Here is a 24,954-nt window from a genome sequence, read left to right as displayed (position 1 = left end):
TGACTCACATAGTTAATTTGCAAAAGTTAAAACTGATAAATTAAAAAATATATATGTGTGTTTATCTGAGGCTTGCTCATGTCACAAATTTAGCAACCACAGGAAAGCTTTATATCTTGAGGGGTGGGAGACTAAATTATTTCCTCATGTATTGAAGTGATTACATGTGCCTTGTGTCAGCCAGTTTCAGCTCCTATTTCTTCAGAGTTTAAGGGAGAAAGTGTTAATTTTTTTTTCCTTTTATGGCAACCTTTGAGGTTCTATTGACTTTTTATAAGGATGTCATTTTCCTTCTGCAGCACAGGTGGAGTAGGACAAATGTCTCTGAGTGTCTTGAGTATCTTTTAGTTAGTAAAAGCAATAGTTATACAATACACGATTATTCTTTGAAATGCCTGTCATAAACATGCGCTGGTATCTGCTTGAGATCAATAGCCCCAAGAGCCATACAAATAACATAAAACACAAATAACACTAATAATATGAAATTCAGAATGAAATATTGTATAGGAGTAAAAAATAGCCTGAAAATGTGTCTGAATTCATGTGGATAGTGGTATCCATGACAGGAAATGAATAAATTTGTCCCATTTTTACTGTTTTCTACTGTAACTCTGTAATAGTTTTTTACACTCATAGACTAATGCTTCCTGCTTTTGTCTTGCACAATCAAAACCTCCAAATATTTCCCCAAGAAAAGACAGCTTCATGAAGAGAGGAAAAATAAAAATAAATAATTTCATTGTTCTTGATATCTAAATAAGAGTTTCTGCAATCTATAGTGTATATGGTGGATACATAGAATCATAAAGGTTGGAAGGGACCTTAAAGATCATCAAGATGCAACCCCCCTGCCGTGAGCAGGGAACCCTACCACTAGACCAGGTTGCACAAAATCTCACCCAACCTGGCCTTAAAAGCCTCCAGAGATGAGGCATCAACGACCTCCCTGGGCAACCCATTGCAGTTTCTCACCACCCTTATAGTGAAGAATTTCTTCCTAATATCTAACCTAAATTTCCCCTCTCTCAGTTTAAAAACATTACACCTTCAAGTACTGGAAGGCTGCTATAAGGTCTTCCCAGAGCCTTCTCTTCTGTAGGCAGAATAGCCCAAATTCTCTTAGCCTGTCTTCATAGCAGAGGTGCTCCAGGCCTTTGATCATCTTGGTGGCCCTTCTCTGGATCCCTTCCAACAGGTCTATAATAATAATAATATACATTATTATATACAATCTTACAAAGGTATTATGAGATAGAATTTGCGTATCCAGTACCTGTTGATATAAGCTAAAATATGCTATGTTGTGCGTGCTGTATTTAGTACGATTTTCTCATTGAAGACAACAAGAAGATAACATTACAGAAAATCAAAAGATCTTTCAGAAGCATTAGTAAAAACAGGTAGTGCTACTGCCTTTAATAATCTATTTTAAAATATCTATACTTTATATGCTAACATTATTTCATCTTTAAAAATCCATGAAACACATTTTGCTGCACTGGAAATTATTTTTTCTGGGTGTTTACAGCTTGTTTCATTAACTATTTATACCTAAATTGTGGAAATCTTAATCCGTTAATCAAATAATTGAAAACAGATGAAATGAAAAATAAAATAAACACAAATTAATCAACTAGCACAGATTTGTTATTTTCCATGTTCTTTATCTTTCCTTTGAACATCACCATAAAGTTTCTTCTGTTGTATTACCACATGTAAATTTGTCCAAAACCCAGTGGAGAAGAGACTTTTCTGTGGATTGATTGGCCAGATCATCAGTCCTACTATCATCTTTAAAGCCATTCACATCACATTTAATGATTCAAAACCTGAGTGTCATGACATTCTCTAAGCTGTTGCAAAATAAGTGTAACATTTTTTATAATATCAGTTCAGCTATTGCTGTCTCTCAGAGATGACAAAAGTTTAGATGAAAGCACCTGAAAAGAAAATGACTACTTATAGTCTGCTCTGAGAGTAATAGAGACAGATGAAATAAGATGTGACAGTTTAAATTTAATCAGTATTTCACTGTTTTGTTTTAATAGAGGAAAAACCTTCTATGCTGAGTGTTTAATTTATTATCAGCATTAACACAAGGATAATGAAAGTGGAATTCCATTACTAGTTTTGTGCAGAGGGTTTGGCAATTAGGGCTGCAAATAACAATTCAAATTAGATTTGAGTGGTGATAAGCCTTGCTAATTTAAATGAGTACAAGCTTAGAAAACTCACTAACCTCAATATAACAGGCTCAGTGCTGAAAATTTTTAATACTGTACTTTGTTTATTACTGTGTATTTTTCTGGAATCTGTGACAACCTGTGCTTTTTCATATATGTAGTATGCAAATTATAATATATTCAATGCTTTTCAGGGAGGAAACATGCTGTTAAGAATGCCCAGTCATTTTTTTTTTCTACTTTTTTCTTTGCATAATTTGCCATTTGGTAGATGTGATAATTGCTGTCATGATTTTCCTTTATGTTTCCCTCTTGAAAACTCACTCATATCCTTATGTCATGTTTTAATTTTGATGTGAAAATGCTCTGTCAAAATATCTAATCAATCAACAAGTAATTAAGCAGTAAAAAGTATATTTCTTGTGGAACAGGTTATATGATTTTAAAAATATTTTTTATATATATATTTTAGGACATTTTACCGTATTTTAAATACTCAATAGAAATAAAATTTATCCTGTAGATACTAACAGCATCTTACTTTTTCTTGCTGCTAAAGCTTTTGAAGACAAGTAATAAGTAGTCACACACACAATTAAGTACCTCCAGGAGTATATTTTGTCATCATTAGGAGCAATTCGACTGCCACTGAAGTCAAAGGGGTTTTTCACCTTACATTGAATGATGAGTTAAGACTTGCTGATAATGAAATTGTGAGGCTTCAGGAAAAGGCAAGACAGAAAAGCTTCCAATATATTCCTTTGTGAATGAAAAGAACAATGTAATACTTCAGCAAAACTTGGTTTGAATGGTGTCTAGCTACTAGTAATCTATCACAGGAGTTAGGTTTTTCAAAGACTGTTAAAAGCTTCATGATATTTTTTAACTAAATATGTGAATTTTCTGTAATTCTTTGGTTAAGGTATTAAGATCTGTCATCTCTAGTTGTTGTGGGTTAACCTCAGCCAACAACTAAGCACCAGACAGCCACTTGCTTACTTCCCTTCACACAATGAGGGAAGGGATCAGAAGGGTAAAGAGGAGAATACTCATGGGTTGAGATAAAGACAGTTTAATAAATAAAGCAAAAGGCAACTACACAAGAAAAGCAAAACAAAGAATACATTCACTGCTTCCCATCAGCAGATAGGTGTTCAGCCATCTCCATGAAAGCAGGGCTCCATCACGTGTAATGGTTACTTGGGAAGACAAACACCACCACTCTGAAATTTCTCCCCTTTTTTCTTCTTCCCCCAGCTTTATATGCTGAGCATGACATCATATGTTGTGGAATTTGGTCACTTGGGGTCAGCTATCTGGCTATGTCTCAGTTTTCCCCAGTTTTAGTTGCTGATGGGGCAGTGTTGCAAGTAGAAAAGACCTTGACTTTGTGTAATCAGTGCTCAGCAAAACCAAAAACTCAACAAAGAATGAGCGATAGTAGTTGAAAAGAGAAATAAATATATGCATAGTGTAAATCAGTACTTCTTTTAAAGGAGAGACAGACTTCTGGAAAGAAGTAGAAATAACAACAAACTTTATACTACCTTGTCAATGATTATAACAGTAGTGATTCTGATAGAAAGAGGACTAAGCATTCCTGCTAGTCCCCTGAAGTTGTTTCCTTTTCAGCTGGGTTAAGTACAAGCCAGTTTCAATTTTCATGTTTCTCTTGAGGTATTTTTACATTAATGTAAGGATAATAATGTTTCACAGAATTACAGCCTTTGATATATTGATGAAAGAAGAATATTTGGTAGCTCAGAAACTCTCTGTAAACCTCTGTATTTGCGGATTGTTGCAAATAATTCGTGATTCACGGTTATGTGTGCGCAGGTGTTGTGGTTTAGGCCAAGCCAACAACAAAGAACCCTGTGGCTCCACATCCACCCCTCCTCCCTCTATGGGACGGGGAGGAGAAAATCCAATTAGAAGCTTGTTGGTCTATAGAAGGACAAGGACAAGGAGGGTTCACTCACCAGGTATGATCATGAGCAAAACAGACTCAACTTGAGGAAAATAATAAATATAATGTATCACTAATCAGAAGCAAACAGGACAAAGACAAAACACAAACTAGAGCTTCAATACCTTACCCCACCCCTACATTCTTTCTAGGCCCAAATTATCTTGTTCCTTATTTTTCTACCTCATTCCCCCCAGCAGCACAGGGGAACAGGGAATGGGGTTTATAATCAGTTTGTCATTCACTGCTTTCTGCCACTCTGCCAGTTTTTTAAATCTGCAGATTTAAAAAACAAGTACAAATATAGGGCAGATTAGATTTATGTCATATTAATAGAAAAAAATGCTTAAAAAAAGAATACAATCCTAGCTTTTGACCTTAGACAGACAGACATTCTGTTTGAAGGTGTCAGCACATTACAACTGAATGGGTATAAAATGCTATCTGCTAAGGCAGTATTTTCACTGTTGGGAACCAGAGACTGCAGGGAACAATATTGATTCTGATAATACTAAGAACATAACTTTAAAAGAAAAAAAATTTTCTCCTAACTTTTGCTTACATAGTCTTTTCTTTCTTTTCTGGATGCTTCACCTAGTCCTACCTCATCTATCCTTCCGCTCAGATAAGAGAACTGGATTAAAGATTCTTTCATTTAGAAAAGGCAATTTTAGATTACACTGAATTCCTTCTGGCAACTACCTTAAAAGCTTTATAAATTTCATTGGATAATATGACAAAGCCATTGAACAGGACTTAAAATCAACTGTGAGATAATTACCAAAATGTTATAAATTTGTTCTACTCATTCAAATGGTTGAAATATATTGTGCTCATTTATACCAAAAATGTGTTGGCTGGAGGAAATCATTACACATACTGGCAGCATTATTATGGTAAGACCTGCATTAAGTATTGGATGAAGTCATGCTCAAACCCCCTTTTCACGTTGGAAGCCAACATCCCAGAGTAAGGTGGTCTGTCCCCTAAAGTCAAACAAACACATTTGAAACATGATTTCCTTAAAACCAAGTAATTCATGCTTACTTATTTTAAAAGTCCTTCTGTTAAAACAGGAATTGGTTAAACTTTGATGTTCCCTCTTAAAGTGAAAGAAGGATTTTTCTTTCCACACCAGGTGTGATTCAGGGCTCATGGACAGGGCTTTAAACTAGACTTGAAGGAGGAAGGGGGTAAAACCAGGCCCAGCAGAGATGAGCTTAAGGGTGAAGGGTCAAGGATGGGGGTGAAATCCATAGCCCAGCTCAAGTGCATCTACACTAACGCACATAGCATGGGCAACAAACAGGCATATGAATCTGTCTGCATTTTGCCTCAAACCGGCGTGGTGAAGAGCTATATACACAGATTAGTTGCTGCTAAACTGCTGTAGCTCAGCCACCTCTCTATGACTTTGGATTGGTTTAGGATCTTTATTCTACTATGGATCAGTCTTCAGAAATTACATACAGTCATTAGAGAATAAAGGTAATTTACATTTGCATGAATAGTAGTTTTGGAGAGGATTATTTAATTTTTATTGCTGCATTATAGACCCATCATTTCATTAATTTCTACTGCACCTGGAAAACTCCGAAAGGATGACAAAATCATACCAACAACATTTACATGAGATTTATCATTTCAAAATTGTGTGGAAACAAAAAAGATATGGACCAGTATTGAATTTGCTGCATACAAAAAAAAACATATTTAAGCCAACATAAATATTTTCTTCTGCTGCTAAGAAAGCTGAGTACATCTAACTTAAATAACATTTTATGTTGAATAAGTTATAATCCATATTTATTATATGTAACATTTTTAATTACAAAAAATATCACAAAAAGCACCACACAATGATATGAAGTAAATGCTGGAATGCAGTACTCTCAGTTATGCTGTGAATCCAACAAAAATGTTAGTGGGAATACACCATACCTCAAAACAATAAAAGCATGATACAGTCTTAGATACATAATCATTTGCATGCTGTCTCTCATTCTGAATAAAACATCGTGAGTGTAAACTGTTTTTCAGAAGACAAGAAATTGTAAGGTTTCTGGATAGCATATGAAGGAAGGCGCTCGGCTTTCAAAGAGAGAAAATACTGAAAATACATCCTTCCTCTTGTTCAAGAGAGAATGTTTGCAGCTGTACAGAAAAGTGTCACGGTTTGACTCAGGATCTGCAATTAAACCAGTAAAAGTAATGCTCTCAATCCCCTCCCCCTCCCACACAGGTAGGGAAAGGAGAGAGATAATTAGGAGAGAGATTTCCAGATTGAAAACTAAACTAGACATCTTTAATTAAATGCTAATGATAAAAGAAAATATATACAAATATATACAAGTATGTGTAGGAATGTGTAAAACCGTTATTACCTCCTCCAACCCCCAGCAACTTCCATGGCATCTCCTGAGCTGTGAGCAGTTCCAAAATGTGCTGGACCTCTGTCAGAGGTAATGACAGATCAGATAGGAGCTGAGGGTAGAGCTATGAGGGTCAGGAATGCACAAGCCTAGGGGATCAATGGTGATGGATAGACTATGTCCTCCCCAGATGCCAGCCCTGAACAGAAGAGAAGAGGAGAAGAAGCATTTGGTGACATCCATATTGCCATCAATTCCCAGGAACTGGATCTCTCATGTAGGTCCCTTGACCTTGCTTCTTTTCACAGCACAACCAGCTACCAAAATAATTTTGATTATCTTTTTACCTTTCTTGAAGACTTCTCTTGTGTCACCCCATAAAATTATGTCCTTGATGTACTGCAGGTGTTCTGGAGCTCCACCCTTCTCCAGTGCAGTGTGGATCAGTCCAATTGGTTTAATCCTGGTTCAAACCAGGAAAAAAAGGGAAATATTATCTGCTTGGTATAGTGCATAGTAGTTTGATATTATGCTCTACTATCAGCACTATGCACACAGAAAAGCATTTAGTATATAATAAATTTTACAGTTCTTTAGGCCATAATAGAAGGACTGTAGCTCAGAATAGAGTTTTAATGCTTTTAAATATTTTTTTAATATTTTTTTTAATGATTACTACTAATTGTAGACTTATACATCATCCTCTGGAAAACAAACATATGCAAATTAGTTTTTTCTCCCTCAGGAATTCTGACCTTTACTAAATCATGCTTGGAGTCTGGCCAGAAAACAGTTTCAAAGCAGAAGGGTCAGTGGACAATCCTGGTGTTATTTTTCAGTTCCATGCTTTGTGGCAACGTTCTGTCAGAGGACATTGCTGTGAAAGGATATGGCTAGTAAAACCAGACAATTCAGCCTTATGAAGTTGGAGTGTCTATCCAATATACTGCTGGAAAATACCAATTTCCAAATTGTATTTTTGCCTATTTTATAACAAGTAATTCCAGTAAACTGGATAAGCACTTCAGAAATTATGCTTACACTTAGTGAAAACAGTAGGCAAAAAAGAACAATACATGCACGTTATCAGATCTCAGACCGAGTTTACAGACCTGTGATTGGAGACACAATCTTTCTGTTTATAACAAGTATGGAGTTTTTTTAAATAATTCTGAATTAAAAAACATGGCCACATGTTTCTTTACTATTTTTAAGTATAATTTTGGGAATTGAAACTATTCTCAAAAGTATCTCTCTAGGAAACAAAACAAAACAAAACCCAATGTCTGAAACAGGTAGAATATTGACTTTATTTATCTATGTGCTTAAGCATTTATTTACAGTTTGATACTACTTAGAGACTACAGATAAGAGGTATGTAAAATATATTGTCTTGTCCAAAAAGGTGCTCAAGCTGTATTGTATCCAATTACAGATGCAACTGCTTCCCAGTCGTTGGCTTTTATTTTTCATAAAATTGCATGAACTGTACATCACTGCTGTTGCTGCTCTGCAATTCCAAGGAGGAACTAATTAATCTGATCCAAAATACCAACAGTCAGTGAGGGTTCCTTGACACCAAATTTATAAAATAGCAATTGACCCAGTAGAAATATGGTATCTCCTTGGCCAGGAGCCGAGTCCAATGCAAACGGGCTAAGTGTGGTAAGCCAGGGTGAATAGGACAATACAAACATGAACAAAGAGTAAGGAGCCTTGGTGTGCGTCACAGGTCAACAATCAACAGAAGAGTTATAACTGCAACTGCTGGAAAGGTAAATCACAGAATCATTGTGGACCGATCTGGCTGGCAGCTTGTCCTGACACTCGGCTTGAAAGACCCTCTGAGACAGAGGCCAGAGGAACATGTTTACATGAGTGTGGGACATGGCATGAGGCAGGTGTGTAAGGTGGAGCCATTGGGTGCCAGGGCCAAGTGGCTGTTAGTGCCAGATATGGAGCCTAGCTCACGTATCTCAAGGGGTCACTGTACTGGTCACTGGGGAGTTATCAGCAGATGGTGCTTGTGTGCATGGCGCAGAAGCTGCAAGGGAAGCTGTTTTCTGATACAGTTCCCATGGCCTATTTTATCTGCTTAGTAACAGTCACAGTATTTGGTATTTATTTTCGCCTGCGAAAAGAACTCACTCAAGTCTTCAGCTCTAGCTCAGACCAAAATCCTTCTAATCCATGTAAGTGGTTTAAAATAATCTGGTTTTATTTTTCTGATTTTTTGGTTCCTGTGAGATGAGAAATAGAAATGATGAAATTCTTTGTTATGTGGTATTTTCATGTTACTGATAAGAAAATTACAATCGGGGTATTACTTCCAGATTAAAAATACAATATTTAGCAGTTCTCAAATTATCCTTTTTCAAAAGCAGTGAAAATCTTGTTGATATTTTTAGAGGACTTTATTTTGTATCACTGGAGTTAGATGGAATTTTACTATAAACAATACAAGGAATAGACTGACTTTTCACAGCTTCTCATAAAGTAACTTGCTTTTTTAAAACTTAGATTTGAACATAGGACAAGTATGAACATCCTGATCACAGCATCGGGGTATTTGGAGCATGAAAATGTGTAATTTTCCTTGATTTCGAAAATAAAATAACATCCTCTATTTCCTTGTTAGGGTTTGTTGAGAATTGTCATGTTAGCTTAGTTTTTTCCATTAATTAATATTTTCTTGTTTAAAACAAGAACAGCAACAAAAATCTTGACTATCCACATAATTTAATGCTGTGTTAATACAGCAAGTGTCAACTACGCACTCGTGTAAATGGTGCTTGAAAAAAAACCATGCTAGAAAATACAAGAAAAGTTTTGTCTTACAGCATTAAAATTTAACACAGACTTCAGGGGAAAAAAAAGGTTCAGATAGTTTCACAGTCACCACTGTGACTGTAGCTGCTTTTTGCTTTTTTTCAGGCATCCTACTAGTCCCCCAGCCTGCTTCTAATAATGGCAGTAGGATACATTGTTTTGGAGCTGACATGATCCTTGAGAGTTAAATGAGATCCTTAGGCCTTGCATCTACCTGGCTTTCACAGTAGTTGAATTAGATAGTTACAGAGACAATTCTGCCAATTCCTTTGAGTTTCCATTTACAGATAATTTAGCTTACCTCAGCTTGAGTGAGATTTAAATACACAGACTTTTTAGTTCTTAACTATATTTTTTTCTGAATCAAAGATTGAAATGATTAATTCATTTATTTTGTGCATATGCATTTGTTCTGTGGTAACATTTTCCACGTTTTTCAGTGACAACTACTCTGGATTTGCCTTCAGCTGTCAGCACTTCTCCCAGTATAGGACATGAAACAGAAACAAGATGAAGATTGTAGAGGAACGTAAAGTGAGGTACATGAAAACAGTTGGCTCTTGTTAGAGTGTGGAACTACTTTTTAATGGGCAACATTATACAGAGCTATGTATTTTATAAACTTGATTTATTTACAGTCTTTGCTTTGTCTTACAAAATCATATTTTGTGTGTGGTTAGAACTACCTTTTGTCAGCAGAGGACTTCTGTCCTTGCATGGCCACAGCCCATTTGACATATTCTTATGCCTTCTGCATTGGGCTGTTAGTATTCTTTGATGATGTAGAGGTCTGAATTTTTGTGTGTGTGTGTGTATAGTGGAGTCAGTATAAGATATCACTTGTTTTGACCTGTGTATGCTATTATCTTTTCTCAAGAAGCAAAATATAGTTACATGTCATTACTTTTGAAAAGAAAACTGAATCATATTTTAGTTGAGCTTGTTCATTTTGCAGGCTTTTTTTTTTCCTTTTTCTTTTTACTGTTTGTAATAAAAGCAAAATTTACATAAACACACAATCTTTGTTCTTAGATGCCTATGTTTTACTCTGAAAGACAGCACTGTAAATTGTAGGTACAACTGATAATCTTAGAAGGGGCAAACTGTGGCACAGTGGTATCCTGGTCTATGGCAGGATCTCTGCAAAACAAATAAAAGCTGGCAATTAAATCCAGTAGTAAAAGTCTTAAGGAAGTCTATGTTGGTTTGTTTTGGTTTATTTTGGTGGTTTTGGGTTGGTTTAGTCATAACTAAGAGGACAACACACAATAATGCACGGACTTCTACACGTTTATTTATTTATTTTTCAAATCAGTGTGACTACGCTACTTTCCTGCAAGAAACCCCCAGCTTTATGGAAATGTTCTTCATTAATGCAATAAATATATTAAATTATTATATAGATGCATGTGATGCATAAGAAATATATGTATTTAAATTGCACATAATAGAACATATATTTTGCATTTAGTTTTATATAATATGTAAAATAAAAATTGAAATAAATGAAAAATCTTATAAGTGGAGCAAAATACAGAGCTGACTCTAAGCCAAAATTCTGAACTTAAACTTTGAAAGTGTTGTGTATGTGCATGAGAGAGATCTGAACTCCTATAAAAAATAATAGCTTTTGACTGTGTTATGCAATAAGTTGATCATAAAGCAATAAGCTGAACACAAAGCATGCTCTTACAACTCTAGATTTTTAATACAGACAACTTGTAATAATGTACCTCTAGAAATATATTGATTTTTTTTATGATGTTATTAGTTATTTCAAAGGTTATTTTAAGGAACATGACACTACCTTGGTGCTCTAGGAATAACTTCTTCCACTTTAACCGTTTTTGTGCTAATAGATAAAAATAGAAACACTAAATGGAAAGAGCAATGGAAAGAAAGAAAATGTTGTCAGAATGTGCTAGAAAATTGAATTTGAGTGGATACCAAAACTGAATAGGAAGAAAACATCTACGTCTTGCACCTTCCTGTAAAGGGAAGGGAGAAATCCTTGTCAGTGATATTGCAGCTCTCCTGGGAAGCTTTCAGGATGGTGTAGTGAAATCTTCTCACCCTTGCCTTGCAGACACAAATGGCCTCAGGAGACAAGGAATACAGGCATTGTTTGCATACCATCACTAGGCAATGGTGCAGATACTAGGAAAGCTTTTGTGCAACAATTTTAACTGTTTTATTGAAGCTTGTCTGCCTTGATTGGAATGGTTAACTTTTATTACTGGTAGCTAGACTAATGATTGAGACTGTAAGACTGTTAAAACATTAATTGGATGAACAAATTCTTGGCTTCACACAAGAGGTGTTTTTCTGCTTTTCCTTAGTAATATTTTGAGTTTAAATTTTACATATGTAGGAGGACATTGTCATTATTCTCCTTAAATTACACATTAAAAAGGTCCAATTGAGATGCATCATAACACAAAAATATTTACCTCTTCTGCCGTTGCATTTCAAAGATCAGTGTTGCATTTTAGCTGCTACCTGCCGTTTGCAAGGATTGTTCCATAAAACTTATTAGCTCTTACTAGATGGGTTTGTGAGTGGGACGGTTCTTTTAATGTTATTTGAACACCTCATGGAAATGGACATTTGGGAAATGGACAAGTGTGTGTAAGTGTAGAGGAAAGAAATTAAATTTTTTAAGCTTTGGAAAAATGAAATGCCAAGAGTTACTATTAAGCAGAAGAAGAACTCCCAGAGTGGCAGAAAACCATTTTTTTAAAACACAAAACTAGAGAAAGGGCTGCCAGATTTGCCAGCTGAGTATTTGCACCTGGCTGACAATATGTTGATGCAGATGGCAGTTAATGAAACATTTGGCCATGTTACACCTTGGCTGTAATAAAAATATTTTTCTTTGGGACATATATTTAATATTTTAGCTTCATTATATTTAGGATAAAGTACCTAAGGTTAAAGAAATTAGTTGATCCGTCTCTGCACATCTTTGCTTCACTGGGGATCAAAAAGAATCTATCAGCCATCAAAATGCAGATATTTGACTAAGGATAATTACTTCACATATACAGAAAACCTTTGTTTTACATGCAGTTTATTTATTACATTGTTATAAAATAGACCAAAAATAAAATAAAATGAAGTTTCAGGTTTCGATTCTATTTTCTTGTTTTATAAATGTACTAGTTCTGACTGGGATGGAGTTAATTTTCTTCATAGTAGCTTGAGTGATGCTGTGTTTTAGATTTATGACCAAAACAGTGTTGATGACAAACCAATGTTTTATCTATTGCTGAACAGTGTTTGCTCAGCACCAAGGCTTTCTCTGCTTCTTCCTCTCCCCTGCCTCCCCAAGGAGTAGACTGGGATGGGCAAGAGGTTGGAAGGAGACAAAGTCACGGAAGTTGATCCCAACTGAACAAACACATACTCCAAAACGTATGACACAGTGCTCAGTAATAAAACTCCATGAATGTGTGGGGGGAATACCACTTTTCCTTTCTTTTCCCCTTTTCATCACTTACAAAACTGTCTTTATCTTGACACATGATTTTTTCTTATTTTTGCCCTTCTGATTCTCTCCCCCTGATTTCCTAGAGGGGAACAGTGAGGGAGAAGCTGGTTGTATCCTTAGTTGTCAGTGGTCAATCCACCAGAAAATCACAGAATTGTTCTGGTTGGAAAAAACCTTTAAGATCATTGAGTCCAACCATAACCTAACTCTGTCAACCATTAACCTGACTCTTATCAAGTCTGGTGCTTAAACCATATTCCGAAGCACCACATCTACATGTTTTAAACACCTCCAGGGATGGTGATACAACCACCTACCTCAGCAGCATATTCCAGAGGTTAATTAACCTTTCAGTGGATAAATTTCTTCTAATATCTAATCTAAACCTCCTCTGCTGCAACTTCAGGCCATTTCCTCTTGTCCTGTTCCTTGTTACTAGGGAGCAGATACCAGCCCCCACCTCAATACAACCTCCTTTAGGGTGGTTGTAGAGAGCAATAGGATCTTCCCTCAAACTCCTTTTCTCCAGGCTAAACAACCCAAGTTACCTCAGATGCTCCTAGTAAGGCTGGTGCTCTAGACCCTTCACCAGCTTTGTTGACGTTCTCTAGATATGCTCCAGCACGTCAGTGTCTTGTAGTGAGGGACCCAAAACAGAATACAGCATTTGAGGTGCAGCCTCACCAGTGCTGGCATTCAAGAATCAAGAAGAAAATTTTCCAATTCAAATGTAATGGAAGCAAAAAGACAATGGAGTATAGTAAGAACAGAAAGGACAAGAGGTTTGTGGTTGCGTATACAGAAACAAGTTGGGTAAAGTTGAGATTATTGTTAAAAAACACCAGAAGCTTTTGGAGAGAACAAACTCAGTGCAGTCATTTCAAGGAAGTGGGACTAGGAGTTGAGGCCAGAAGGAAAGACAACAGGAAACATCAGTGAGCAGGAGCTAGATGAGTTCTTGGAGGGACTAGAGATGCTATCAATTTGTCATAACACTGGCTGGTGGTACCCATCCTAGGAACTGGAAGAGTCATTAAAGGATAAGCATTATAAAGGAAAAAAGGATAGGAACTAAGATTTATTTTTGTAAAAAAAAAATCTATATCACTAATATTAATAAGATTTTGTAAGGAAGCATTTTTTCTTCCCCCCCCCCCCCATTTATTAATTCTGAACTGATAATGATATTGGATTATACTGTTAATTTTTAGCTATATTATTAGTAAATTATTGAATGGATATATAGGTTTTATGTATAAATTTTGTTTTCCCTTGATCATAAACATTACATTGAGTAAAAAAAACAGACCTACTTAAAACACTGCTAAACTGAATTACATCCATAGCTGTGCTTCTGAGTGCAGAACATGTGAAAAATGGACCAATAATTTATTAGTCATAAACTCTTTCTTGTTAGTTTGCTCCTAGTTGATTTTCCTCTGGCTTTCACTGAAAAAGATAGCTCAATCAGTGAGACAAAAAAGCCCTTTGGGAGGTAAAGAGCTTTTTATTTATTTATTTATTTATATTCCCCATTATGGGAAATGTTGCTAGGCCTATATATTGAGGCTTTTCATGTACATGTCTGTGTAAATTACAACTCTTGTCTACCATCTTCCCCTGCACTTCTGTTGTATTCCTGCTGTTTCTATCTATGACTATTCTCTGAAGTCTATTGCATTTTAAAACTATAAAATATACTCTTGGAATCAATCTAGATACTTCTCTTGATCATTCTGAAAACTGAGCAAGGATAGAGACATAAACTACCCATTTAGATGTAACAAGTGGTACCACTATGGAACTAATGATCTAGCTAAATGTATTAGCAATTACAAATCTTAAAAAAACCCGAAGATATATTCAGTATTTATGTTTATTTCAGGATTTTTCAGGAGCTGCCAAATAGTTGTGTTACAATTGGAAAGAAAATTGACAGAAAGCTGGGAGCATTTCAAAGAAGTTGTGCTCTCAGTGGTGCTATAGCAGGAAGCATTAGTTCTGCTTTCTATTTCTTTACTTAATAGATTGTTTGATAGAAACAACTGTGTAACTACAATATGACAGTCCTCTGTGAACACAGTACAACAGCTGACACAGGAATCATCCTTCACTTTCAGTCTGTGTCTTTTTAAAATGTGTGGGTTAGCTACTACATTTGAAATAGACCAAATACAGTTGCTAATTATCTTGCTTTGGAGGATTTAATCTTTAAAAAATTTCCATATGTTTTTAATAACAAACATGGATATGCCCAGACTGGAGAGAAATGTAGTTCATTTCTTTGTTCACCCCTCCTCTCCTCAGGTGACAGTAGAAAACCACTTATCTGTTGTTTGTAAGTCTCTCCATATTATAGTCTTCATACATGAGCCACATCTTATGCTGTCAGGGGTAAAACCACATATTAACTTGGAAAAGCAAACTGCAGTGTCTTCTGTGTTTGATACATGACATATAGCAGTGTTGCTTTTCAACAACTCTTGCAAGGTTTCCATGAGGCCTGGTAAATAGAGAGCAAGATGAGGTTAATTGCAAAGAAAGAATTTCTGTGCTAATATGAATTTGAGCAACTGCAAATATTTCAATGCAGTTGAATTCCCTACTGAAATCCTACCTATACGTGGCAAGATCCCACAGAAGAGAAGAGAAATTGATATCTAAGCTAAAATCTGCACACAAGACAATTTAAGTAGCTCAGCAAAAGGAAAACCATTTAGTAACATTTAATTCCCGACATGGTTCAGACCAAACACTATTCCCAAGGTAGGAGTTGTGAAAATCCTGTTTTAGAGGGTAAGTATGGATAAAGTCTATTCTGTGGGGTTTTTTTTGCTAGAGACATATTCTGGAATTGGTTGTTGGACATAGCGGTTATGATCTGTTTACATACTTGGTCTATATGTTATTCTATAACCCCATAATCTCATCTCTTTTATGATAATAATATCTACTCAATCAAAATCTAATTTTATTTTAATTTGAAGGAGGAAGAAAACGTGATGCACATATTGAAGATATTTGCAGGTGTACGAAAATGTATTTTTAAAACATTTTAGAGAATTTGGCTCATAACAGATCCAAATCATGTAGGGTGCTTGTACATGATGAATTTACTAATTATCTCATCTGAATGTGTCATGATTTATCTGTTTCAGGAGTGTCCATGCAGTTGATTCAGTTCATAGCTGTGCAATTTGAGATGCCTTAAAGTATTTCAGGCATTCGTCTGAGAGTGGCTTGTCTGACACAAAACCTGTAGGAGACACTTGTTCTTTCAGACCTTCAGGTGGTAATGGTATATTGTACAACATCTCAGATCGCACTAGGTGTTTGTGTTTGACGGATTGCCTTTTAATAATACAATCACTAGTGCAATTCAGTTGATCAGATATTAGTGCCTACTTAGAGAAATTATTCCTTAGACCACATTAATTGTATTGACTAGCTGATCATGGTAGGAGCCTGGATACCATATATAGACACCTGATTGAGTTGTCTTAATCTGGAGCCAAATAGTAACTGATATTCCTGTATATGTTCTTACCACACACTGAATACAAGCTAATGTGATTTAATGTAAGATACAGTTAAAAAGTTTAAATTTATGTCACCTTAAATTTTCTGGGAGTTAAGAGCACGTATATGAGATGCAGCTTCAGCTTTTGAAGCTATAACAACTTGAATGTAAGTCAGTGCCCTCAATGTTGTCAAAGCAACATGTAGCAGCACTTCAGTGGTTTTATACTGGCTTTTAGTGCAAATAAAAACACCCAGAAGATAGAAATACCTCTCACTTTCACAGAAAATCTTTTTATACAAGAATATTAAAACAGTTGCAAATGTTAATTAATTAATCAACCAGTTCTTGCACACTTTTCATCTACCCACCAGTCAGTACTCTCTCCTAGACTAAGTGATTTGGGGATTTTTGTTAATTCCTTTCTAGTCTCCATAACAGGATTATGATGACAGTTACTCAGCTATAATTTGAAAGGAATTTCATTGACAATTACACTTTTATTTCATTTAATGGCTCATCTGTGTGTTTTTTACTTTTATGCTGAGCAATGAGATAGGGAAAAGACAGTCACAGTATGGCAGTCCACCCTGTGCAACTGCACTACATAAAAAGCTAAGTTACTAAAATTAATTATTTGTATGAAGAAAGCTTGTCCTCTGACAGCTATATTACTATGTAGATAAAAAACACAGACAAAGGGAAAAGAGAAAATGAAAGAATACAAAACATTTACCTGAGACAAAACTGAATGAAGTCACCAACTGAAGGTTATCTTTCCCTTTATAAAGCTGTGTTTATAAATGTTTGAAAAAGCTCTGGAATTTGGTCTCTTATATTTCATTGTATTTCCATGATAGTTGGGAACAAGTTTTGAGATTCCTGGCTGTGCTTTCAAAACACTGGTAAAGCTGAATTTGCAGTCACATAAGCAATCAAAGTAACTGTTCATAAGGTACTTACACCAGGAACAACTTAAAAGTAGGTTCACAAACTTCTATTGCTATCATTCCTCAAAAAAGTGACTCAGTTTAAATGACTTATACCCTAAGTAGGGCAGTTAATAGGAAAGAAAAATAAACACTTAACAAGATGTAGAGTATGGCACTGAAAATTAATTTAGGTCTCCCAGATCTTAAAAATAAAGATTAACATAGAGACTTGGCCCCAGAAGTATACTTCATGGAAATGCAGAGTTGCATTTGATGTTTTGTTATGTACAACAGAAGGTTTGTAGGGAGCACACCTTACACATAGAGCTAAAAATTTATTTTTTGTCTAATAAAGTCTTAATAGCACCATCAAAATACAAGTAGTTATTAGTAGTCCATTTACAATACCATTAGCATTCAGAATCTGAATTGTCTAATAAAAAATGAAAAAGATGAATAATAATCTACCTAAAATAATTATATAAACACTTCATAGTACCTATATGTTTTATTTGATGTTGTGTGTTCCCTCTGGGTCCTAGTTCCCTAGTGGCTCCAAGCTTCCTCCAACAGGGAGGTGCCGAAGATTCTGAGACAGACTTCCTCATGAAGAGAAGATTGAAAATGGTGGTGGGAACCTTCACTTCTTGAGTGTTGATCCACTTTACATAGTCAGTTGACTAGTCTTCAGCTCCCAGCTAAATTTCTACTATTTTCACTTAGGCATCATTTACACAATATCCTTTCCTAGTGCTGTTGAACACATATGTACCTCAGTGATTACAAAGGACTGTTCTGGCTTTACCATATTTTATTCACAGAAGGCTATGTTAAGGGAAAAAACCAAACCAAACCAAAACAAAAACGCAAAATCATCTTCGAGACAATTTTTACTAAAACTGAAACAAGCCAGAAACACTTCAGTCCAGAACAAGCCTGGAGAAGTCCTGATAGAAAAATCAAAAGTTTGTAGCACCAGCAAAAATCAGTGAGCTACAGTAGTTAATACTTAAACTTCCCATTAAATCAGTTGACATAATTTTGTGGTTCAGGAGGATAATTAACAGAAAATTAAGGAAACTGGCTGTATCTGAAAGATGATCCACAAAAATCTGTGTACTGAGCTGGCAAGTAGAAAATGGAATTGTATTCCCCTTGGATGTTAGGTTTTGTTTCTACAGAGCCTTCCCATAGGATACTGCTTGAACTATTCTGCTAGGAAAGGCATGAGCCCTAGGTACTCTATGCTATTTATACAGGCCTAACTTAGTAACAATCAGACATAAAATACATGTGAGTAAATTAAAGGTTTCCAGACTACATAGATAGATTCCTTCACTGGAACTATCCTAAATAATATCCTCTGGAGCTAGTAAGAATTCCAGCTCCTCTAATAACTGACAAAGCAAATTTAAGTTTGCTGTGCCCTGGCTAAGGACTTCTTATGCAGAGCCATCATCCAAAATGGCATTTATTATCAGTAAAACACAGTCCTTCCTCAGTTTTACAGCCTGGCTTGCATTGCCATTCTGTCTTTGCTACAGCTTCATAACTCTATTTTTCTTTTGTCTTAGTGTTGTTCAACAGTTCTATGATTACAAATCTTTATAGGAAGACATGAACTAACTGATTTTTCTTATGCAGTACTTCTGTGCTCTGTCATGCTGAGTAAGTTAGAAACTGCTAGTGTTGGAGAGTAAATGGGATTTCTAGGTGAAATAGGGAAACAAAGAGAAACTTCATACTTTATATTTCTATAGAGTGTTAGTTAGTTCTTGCTCAGCACAGAAATACTGAAGTGAAAACATTATTCATGAGGCACCAATAACCATCATGCTATCTTTTCAAATAATTATAAGAATGGATTACAGACATGAATTTTTCAGTCTTATAAAAGAGGATAATTTTAGATGTGTTACATGGACTTGATGTCTTGCTGCATTGCCAGCTGAAACTTCAGACCTGAGTACACTCAGGCACACACGGATAAGTAACTGAGCAGCTGTCCCTGAAGCATAGAAAAAGGTCATTATTACCCTTCACCTTATTTTGTAATGATAACACATGCTTTGGGATCTATGGATGATAGCAGCAGTATTCTACATTGCCGTCCTTTGTAATACAAACAGAGGGTTTGAATGATCTGACTTATCATTTCAGCTGATCATGAACAAGAGAGAAACTTTAGGTAATCTGAGAAGATTTTTTTTTTTTCTTAAAAATTGGAAGAAGGGAAGAGAGAAATGAACTGCATAAAAGTGAGGACAGAATCGGCTGAAAAGTCTGGGGAAAAATGGAGAAGTAAAACCAATATGAATCAAAATAGGCAATGTCAGATAAAGAAATGAGAAGACATTAAAAGACCTGAAAACGGAAATGAAAATAATATAAAGCGAAGCACCTGTTAGACATGAATCACAATACAAATTGTGATAATTTATGCAAAAATATTTGAAGCATGTTTGATCAAAATGGTCAGAACTCTACAAGTCTCTGAAGGACGTGGTCTAGCCAAACTAGCTCAGACCTGGGGTCTGGACTAGATATTCCCTGGTTGTCGGTCCCAACCTGCATCTTGCTGGGATCTAATTAAAACATGATCTTCATGTAGTCATTTTGTTAATGACATATTAAAACCATGTTGCTGGTTTGTTTCTCTTCTGAAAAGATTGATATTTAAAATGTGTTTCCTAAAATAAATGGCAAATCCAGTTACTTCCCTCTTTCTCCATCCATTTTTTCATTTCTTTAGGTGTTAATTAAATGGAAAATGCTTCCATAAGCTAAACCTGTTTGTGCTCATTGACTTATTCTAGTTGCTTCATGTTCCCTAATTCCATTTAACTAAGTTTTTTCTATTTTTTTACTGAAAAAATAGTTGGTATTTAGTTTCATTCAATTCTCCCTCAGATTTGAAATTATATATATGAACCACCCTGGAGTAAACATTGACGCCTTGTAGGACCTGAAAAAAACCACACAGAAAACAAACAAACAAAATAATAGATATCATATAGAATTACATTTTTGGCATCATGCATGGCATTCTTGCCCCATTACATTAGCTATGCTAATGTTAGATTTCTGCTAGGATCCCATGAAACAGCTATATATGAGCAACTGAAAAAAGCAAAATTCAGCTGATTAGAGAACCAAATGGAAAACTCACGTTGACAAAGTCAGAGACTCTATTTTGAAGAGAAGGAAGTTCCTTATATCCCTTATACTTTCTGTTTTTTTCTTGGACCTTTCCAATATTACTTTTCCTATCAAGTATGCTATATGTATACAGTGCCTCTCATATCTTTAGATAATTTTTTTAGGAATCTTGATTTTTTGTAAGAAAGACTCATATTTTTATTTGTTCTTTGACATTTGATGTCTGAGAAAATTTGATCTTGCTATGACACAAGAGAATAAACTTAATTAACTCCACAGAGACTTTCAGTCTTTATATTCTGGATCTCTAATTCTTTCTTACAAAGACGGACAAAACAGGACAGAATTTTAAGATAAAGGTTTTAGTGATATTTATTTAAGATTTTGTAGCATTTGAGTTTTGTTTTCTTTTTTCTTCAGTTGGAGACAAATTTCTTGTGGTTTTTTAGGATGTTTGGCTGGGGTTTTGGGTTTTTTTGTTCCCTGATAGTGAAAACTAACATTTCTAGTCTTTTATTTTGAGTTTTGCATCATCAGCTGTAGTCCCAGTCTGTGCTATGATCTTGCTAAGAATCACAGAATGTTAGGGATCTCTGGAGATAACTGAGCCCCTATTCAAAGGTTAAATATCATTTAACTTAAAGATCTGTAACAGACATTCTGCATGATAATTGGAATGGAAAACTAATTCTTTATATGTCTAGACCTCACCCAGACTGTAGATATGAATATGTGTCATGGGGAACAATTATGTTTGAGTATTTTTTTCCTGTTTTATGAAATACTAAGTAAAGAAGGTTTGAAAGAAAACCTACAAACTGATCATAGTGGGGTTTTTTCTTGGTTTTGTTTGTTTGTTTGTTTGCTTTTGTTTTGTTTTGCTTTGCTTTTTTCAATAGGAAAATTTCATTTCAATAGGAAAAACAAATGCAGAAAGGACTACCTTGTCCCAGGGTGCATCAAACACAACATAGCTAGTTGGTCAAGAGAAGTGATTGTCCTACTCTACATCGCACTGGTGTGCTTACCCACCTCAAGCAGTGTGTGCAGCTTTGGGCACCTCAATTCAAGAAAGATACTATATTAAACTATTAGAAGTGTGTCCAGAGGACAATGACCAAGATGGTGAAAGGTCTCAAGGGCACCACTTACAAAGAACAGCTGAGGTAATTTGGCTTATTTGGGTTGTTTAACTTGGAGAAGAGAAGGCTGAGGGGTGACCTATGGCAGTCTAGAGCTTCCTCAAGGAAGTAGTGGAGGGGGAGGTGCTGATCTCCTCTCTCTGGTGACCAGCAACAGGACACAAGGAAATGGAACGAAGCTGCAGCAGGGGAAGTTCAGATTGGACATTAGGAAAAGGTTCTTCAATGAGAGGACATTGGAACAAGCTCCAAAGCTGTAAAAAGTTCAAGGAGTGTCTGAATGATGCTCTTTGTAATTCATTTTAATTTTAGGTAGGCCTGTGAGGAGCAGAAAGTTGGACTCAATGATCCCCAAGGGTCTCTTTCAACTTGACATTTTTATGATTTTGTGTTTCTAAGTGAAAGAAAGATTTCTATTATGCCCCAGGAGATGCTAGTTAAACTGTGCAATTTCTATGTGCTTTACATGGTCAGTACCAGTTACAGTCATTCATTCTGGATAGTATTTGTGCTCCACAAATATTTGACCTATGCGTTTTCTTAAGCTACCATAACTTTAACCATGTTTTGATTATTCAATAAGATACGCATGAGTGTGTCAATAACCACCTGAGATCTCAGAAAAGACTACTCAAGGAGACGTCGAGGTAGAGGTCCAAAACCCGTGGCAAGGCTTACACTTAAAAAAAAAAAATAAAAAAAAAAATGAAAGCATAAAAAAAATTACGCTAATATGCTTATACAAAATAACGCCTATATAGCTCTGTGACAACGTATCTCTTCAAATAGAATCACAAACACTTATGTGTACAGATATTTAATTTCTGCATGGGATTATTTTAGAAATAAAAAACCTGTAATTGCATACAGTTTTTCTGTAACCGTATATAACATGAATATGGACATTAACAGTGTTACTTACAAAAAATTATTGCAAAGAAAAAAATAACTTGATTATAGTGCACTTGGACTTCATAAACGATATACTGCCTCTCCTACTTTTGCTAAATCTATTTGAAGTATAGTAGAAGTACACTACTTTCACTTAAGTGTGTTCAGGCATGAAATAGGATCATGCATTTTTAAGTAAATTGCTTTCTAACAAATCCATTTCAGAATATGCACATAATTGGAATCACAACTCTGCATAGTAGTCAGTCAGTATTATATCATTATTTGCCAACCAGCACTTTGTAAACAAGATGTGGCATTTCATGATGCTCATTCCATTACAAAATTTTACTTGTGCTCACTCAAAGAGAAGAGGTATTTGAAAATGAGGCATTTTATTGACTAACATGACATCAGACTTTGGTCAAGGAAGCATAATGATAGTAGAATTTATATATATATACATATATATATTCCTTTTATACTGTGTAGCTTGATTAAAATAGAATTTTAGAAACAATTGCAATTGTGTTGTTGCATATCAGATAAGACGCTGCATTTGTCTTACTCTGGTGATGTGAACTTATCAAGACTTCAGTGCTGTGGGTCTTTGGTTTGTTTTTGTGCTGGCTTTTTTTCTGAAGCTCTGTTACACAGCAGATGGGATGTCTAACATCCTTTTCTATTTAAAACATGCAAGTTCTAATCAACAAGAGGGTTTAGAATGTTAAACCAGCCAGCCATAAGAAATGTGTCACACAGTTTGCTGTCATCCTAATTAATTAGATAGCATTATTTGTGGTCCCCAATGAACTAAGATGAGCTCAATGACTGATAATAGCCTCATTCTTTTCAGAGATATTCTTTTAATTTCATTCACTTTGATTTAAGAGAGAATGTTTCAAGAGGGAAAAAACATCCTACCACTATGAGAGGTTATTCAGAAATACATACTTGTGACTTATTAATATGAGGAAACATTTGGCCTGTTACTAAGGCCTTTTTAATTTTAAATATTCCAGGGTAATGTTTCTTGAATAAATACTACTTCAGTAATTATCTTGTGCTTTTATAACACATTTTTGGACATGTTTTGTAATAGGGTTCTTGCCCTTCAGACTGTAGAAAGATTAAATAAAATTATATTAACATCATTTATAATATAGGACAAATAAAATATAAGGGTTAACGTAACACCGAGGTTTTCAAATCAATGTTAAATAGAAAAGTTAATGGGCTGTTCTCAGTCAGGAAAACATAATTAATTGCTTTTTGTAACTTCAATTCTCAGATTCACACTAGAATAAATAGATTTGATGAATACAGGATTGAATGACATAATACAGAGAACTAATTTTACAATATTTGTCTTCCTCCCAGTGACTATGAAGAAAATTAAAACTGGTCAATGAAAAAATTTATAGATAATGAAGGTAATAATGGGACTTTAATAAAGCAAATAGCAAGGTTTTTACTGGTCATGATGATTTAACTTTTTTTTTTTTTTTTCTGGTAAAAATATTGCATTAAAGATTAAAATCCTTAGGGAGAAGAGACAGAAAGCTAAATAGACTGTTACTAAAAAAGCACATGTCTACAATTGAGGATATTTCCTTCAAAATATGTGTGCTATTTCTGAATTTCTATGTGCTTAGAACTTATTATTTAGGTTATTTGTTATTTTGTCTGTATATATATCATAACATTATTTTTACATCTTTTGCATTTATGGAACATTTCCTCATAAAAAAATATGGTATCTAAATTAAATTTGTAAATTTCCTTGTAAATTAGCTTTTAACTAACTAACATGCATTCTGGTGCACTTCTGAATGTTGAAATGCAAATAGTCTTGAATAAATCATAACAATCTCAAGAAAAGGTTAAACTAATTGAGATGCTCTTTGGTATTAGCTTCTACATCTATAGCAGGAAATGTGAAGAGAGTGCAAGAGCAAATACCTTTCTGAAGGGGGCTGCACATGAACAGTCATACTTCATACTCTTTAATGAATCATTTCTCTGTACAGAGTTCATATCATGCCACAGTAACACATTCTATAAAGCATCCATCAAGAAATGTATACTCCTGTTTAACATCCTTGATAGTTTCACTGGGTCTTGCTGGTAAGAGAAATGCCTGCTTATCCAGGTTTTATTGAGTAGCATTTCAGTTTTCTCTTTTTTAGACTCCAGAATCCCAGGGGTTGGTTTTTTTGTTCTCCTACAGGAGATACTCCATTCTTCAGACACTCAGTTATCCTTCTATGTACACTTACTCATCTGTGTACACTTTTGGTATAACAACCAAAACTTTATGCAGAGTTCAATCTGAAAGTATACATAACTTTAATAAATTTATCTTCAAATTTTTGGTTTTTTTGTACATATTTTTTGCAAACTCATTTTTGTGTTATATTTAACAACTGCATTATCTCTTGTTTTGCCTTTGTTTGGACACATCTGG

The sequence above is a fragment of the Apus apus genome, chromosome 4 (assembly GCF_020740795.1).
Source record: "Apus apus isolate bApuApu2 chromosome 4, bApuApu2.pri.cur, whole genome shotgun sequence".
In the NCBI taxonomy this organism is placed as follows: Eukaryota; Metazoa; Chordata; class Aves; order Apodiformes; family Apodidae; genus Apus; species Apus apus.
Note: the sequence above shows the minus strand (reverse complement) of the source record.